The following is a 4,693-nucleotide window of genomic DNA, read 5'->3' as shown; positions in this document are numbered from 1 at the left end:
CCTCAGGTGTTCTGGTACCAAGTACACTGATGAACATCCCTGTGCTCGAACATGATATTTGTTGACAGAAGTCCAACAACAGAACACCACTCGGGTTCAGATCAGGCTATTCCTTCCAATCCCCCTCCTTCGCATTTCTCCATTATTGCTCGCATAAGCATTGAAGTCACTTTAGAGGAACTTGAGTCCTAGGTCAGTACCCTTTTCAGGACACTACCCAGATGCTCCAAAAAGGCCAGGCACTCTAAACTGCCGTTTGGTGCATAAACACAAACAACAGTCACAAACCTCCCTATAGTGACTCAGCCAGGGGCTTGTGAATATTCCCACACCTGCCTGGCGCCTCTCAGCCTGGACAACTCTGGAAAAGGTTCCAGGTCCGGTGCTCTGTGAAGAGGTGAGTTCAACTATATCTAGTTGGTACTGCTCCTGCTCCGGTTCGGAGAGTCGTTTCACATCTCGAGAGCCAGTCTGTGATGCCAGGGGTCAGCACCCCTGCAATGCACTCGACCCTGCTGCCGCTTCCATCACATGATGGGCCCACAGGGTAGCAGCTCCATGTAAAGTCCAGACTGAGCCCCATGGCCCAAGGTGCAGCTACCAGATGCTCTTTTACTGACAGTGGCCTGGCACTGTACCAAGCAAGAGACTTCATTTCCAACAGGGTTTCTCAATGGTCAAATCTGGCCTCTGATAGGGAGCCCGGTGCCCCCTAATCATTTTCTAATTCCCAATTTTTTAAAAAAAAAAGTGATTGACACTGAGAATTGTTATCAAAATAGAGCTTGTTGATCAAAAGAAGTGCCAGTGGAGGATCCCCCACAACCCCTGACAGAGGTCCCAGCTAAGACTAATGTCCTACATCCTAGAGACATGTATGGAGCTGCTGTCATTGACCCCTGGCCTCTTGTAGTTTTACAAAAGTGGCCCTAGAGCAAAGCAAGTTGAGAATCCGGGCCCTACCAGAAGCTTTGTGCCTAGGAAACACGGCTCCCAGGGTCAGGGATGTGTTTTGGGATTTAAGGTAAGGGCTGACTCGCTGGCCTGGTCAGGTTGTTGCTGTGTGCTGTTTCCATGGTGACAGCGTCAGGTGTTTCAGATGAAGTGATGTGGTTTAAATCCTGAGGTGGTTCAAGAGTTCATGTCGGGTTCATGTGAGAATGTGTTGGTCAGTTGCTTCAAGTCAGTCACATTATCGTTGCTAAAGAGACATAAATCAGTCAGTGGTAAAATGATTTGATCTCCAGCAGCTGGTGGAACAAACTGACCTCATGACGTCTCTCTGTGTGTCTCTTTGTCTCTGTGTGTCTCCTGCAGATGTCCAGCAGCTGTCAGTGGTCAAAGAAGAGGTTCCTCCCTCCAGTGTGGAGCAGGTGGACCCAGAGCCCCCACACATTAAAGAGGAGCAGGAGGAGCTGTGGAGCAGTCAGGAGGGAGAGCAGCTTCAAGGTCTGGAGGAGGCTGATACCACCAAGTTCCCATTCACTCCTGTCCCTGTGAAGAGTGAAGATGATGAAGAGAAACCTCAGTCCTCACAGCTTCAACAAAGACTAACTGAACAGATGGAAACAGAAGCTGATGGAGAGGACTGTGGAGGACCAGGACCAGACAGGAACTCACATCCACATTTACACCTGGTCAGTGAAGAGTATTCTGCGGACTCCTCTGAGACGGACGACAGTGATTGGTCACAAACCAACGATGCCCAGTCGGGTGTCGGGGCTCAGAAACACAGTGAGGCCCCTGGGGGTGAGACTGGGTCTTCAAAAAAGGAGAGACCGTTTCCTTGCTCCTATTGTGGTAAAAGATTCAGTTTGAAGGGAAATCTGAACAGACACATCAGAGACCACACAGGAGAGAGACCGTTTCCGTGCACGGGTTGTGATAAATCGTTTAAAGACAGCGGATCGTTAACGGCACACATGAGGTGTCACACCGGAGAGCAGCCGTACAGCTGCCTGTTCTGCGGCAAGAACTTCAGCGGGCGAGGGAACATGACCCGACACATGAGGATCCACACAGGAGAGAAACCCTTTACTTGCTCTGTGTGCAACAAAAGTTTCCATGTGAAAGAACACCTCAACAGACACATGAAGTACCACACAGGAGAGAAACCATTCAACTGCTCCGTCTGCGGGAAAGGCTGTGCTCAGAAAACAGACCTGAAGAAACACATGAGAGTCCACACAGGAGAGAAACCCTTCAGCTGTCCGTTCTGCGGAAAGTGCTGCGCCGAGAAAGGAGACCTGACAAAACACATGCGAGTCCACACAGGAGAGAAACCCTTCAGCTGCAACGTCTGCGGGAAAAGTTGTGCCCAGAAGGGGAGCCTGAAGATCCACATGAGAACTCACACAGGAGAGAAACCCTTCAGCTGCTCCGTCTGCGGAAAATGTTTCACTGTGACAGGACATTTAAAGAGACACATGAAGCTGCATGCCGCCGGCGGTCAGCACGCCGCAGACGCTGCAGACACCACAGACTCTTCTTCAGCCAAAGTCCAACAGGAAGTTGAGCCTGTGAGCATGTCGTGACAGCCCGTCAGTCAGGAGTCATGTTCTTCAGGCTCTTAATATGGACTCCGCTGTTATAGAGGAAGTGATGTCACTGCTGATGTAGAGTATGACATGTGGTGTTGCGTGTCGTCTGCTCCAGAGACCGGTCCGACTCTGTAAGATGTTCCTTCTGAGGTGGGAGCACCTTGCTGGCTGCTGATCAGGAATGAGCTCTTTCACCTGATCCGAGTCTTTCCTGCATTCAAATGAAACTCTTCAGTTTGTGTTTACGATTCGGGAACTCTTGAACTCTCAAGTTTCTACCTGCGTGCAGATTTGGGTCGTTTCCCGGTTCTGTTGGTCTGCTCGAGTGTGCAGACTTACGCTGGTTCTGTTGGTCTGGTGTCAGAACCATGAAGACATAATACAGACACAATAATAATAATAATGTTGATGATAATAATAATAAAATGTTTATTTATTGTCTTCAGTGGATTTGTGTTGTTTATAATGTAAAAAGAGAAACAGGAAGAGAAGAGGAAGAAACACAATGAAGTTTTGACATTATGTGTTGAGTTCAAAACAAACACAAAAAAATCTGATCAGCTGATGAAACATCACGTAAACATCTTTTCACCCTGAATTCAGTGTGTCAGGTGTTTTTCTTTCAGCTTCAGGTGTCAGCGGCTCCTCTTCAGGGAAACACTTTTATTTATTTATTTGTTTATTTGTTTATTCAGTGGGGTGAGACGGGGCCAGATGCCCCCTTAAGAACAAAATCAGTTTACTGAAACATTTTTTAAAAATTTGGATCTAATTTTAGCACACATAACCCAAAACACTGCAGGGAGAAATGAACTGCTGGATGAAAAATGAAACTCCTGTCCTCCTTTTCCCCAATATTATTAATATCTTCCCCCAAAAGCCCCCGAGCTCAACACCAGCTCTGTAACCAATTAAAAGAATTAAAATCCCGAGCTGCAGCGTTCAGGGCTCATCCGGAGGCCTTGTGTCCTTCCGGCTCAAAGTTTGGATTTCAGGATGTTTTTTCCACAAAGCTGCTGAAGCTGTCAGCTAACTCAAGCTAGCTAATGCTAGCTTTGCTAGCTAGTTAATAATGTCAAGAAGCTGTTGACACTACAAAACTGAACGGCTACATTAAGATGTGACCTCCATGAAGTCAGGTTTAATAACTATACACCAGGTTAACTAACTCAGTGATAATCTAACTCAGTAACACCCTGGAGAATCCAACTTTTTTGGGTTAGGGTTTTTTGTGCTTTAAAAATAAGTGAATGACTTTCCCCACAAATCCCTGTCACCACGTATCAACAATATCAAAGCAGGGCCGTCTCTAGAATTTGAAGACGTTGGGGGCTTAGCCTTGGCCTCTGTGGGGGAAAATGGTAAAAATATTCATCTTTTAAAATTTTTGGTGAGTTTGTCTTTTGTTTTTTGGGGGGGGGTTAAGAAAACATGCCTACCAAACCTCAGAGAAACCTCAGTCCTCACAGCTTCATCAAAGACAAACTGAACAGATGGAAACAGAAGCTGATGGAGAGGACTGTGGAGGACCAGAACCAGACAGGGACTCACATCCACACTTAAAGACTCCTCTGGACCTGTGACTGAGGACAGGACTGTAGAGTTCTCTATGGCTGAGGTTGAAGTCAGCTGTAATGACGGAGCCAGAGAACTGGACTCTCAGTCCAACGAGGACCTTTCTTTCAGAAGTCATTCTCCAGAGAAACCATTCAGCAGCTCCGAGTGTGGGAAGAAGTATTCAAAAAGGGGCTATCTGGTCCAGCACATGGGCATCCACCACGGGGACAGAGGACGGAGCTGCAGCGTCTGTCACCAGAGGCTAGTGTGGCAGAAGGGTGAGGAGCATTATCAGTGTGTTTCAGCAGCGAGACGTCAACCCGAGTGTGATAAAAGACTCTGCTGCACTCAGCCGCTGAGAAGAGACTTGGGGACTCGAGCAGAGGAGAGTCTGTTCAGCTGCTCAGTTTGTGGCAGGAAGTTCACGCAGAGAGGATATTTGATCCAGCACATGACGCAGTGCACAGGGACAGTCCGCTACCGCTGCTGCGTCTGTCAGAAAACGTTTGCTTGGCGTCACCAACTCAAGAGTCACACGTGCTATGATGATTCACTGCAGAGTCAGAGCGAGTCTCCAGCCGCCAACGGAGGGTCAG

General features: G+C 47.9%; 1 pseudogene; it reads left to right on the top strand.

Moving 5' to 3' along the window:
* The first annotated feature begins 1,115 nt into the window (after positions 1–1,115).
* LOC121938226 lies at positions 1,116–4,657 on the top strand (annotated as a pseudogene).
* Positions 4,658–4,693: the final 36 nt, after the last annotated feature.

Source organism: Plectropomus leopardus, unplaced genomic scaffold (genome assembly GCF_008729295.1).
Source record: "Plectropomus leopardus isolate mb unplaced genomic scaffold, YSFRI_Pleo_2.0 unplaced_scaffold28907, whole genome shotgun sequence".
Lineage (NCBI taxonomy): Eukaryota > Metazoa > Chordata > Actinopteri > Perciformes > Serranidae > Plectropomus > Plectropomus leopardus.
Note: the sequence above shows the minus strand (reverse complement) of the source record. Positions and strands in the feature narration are given on the sequence as shown.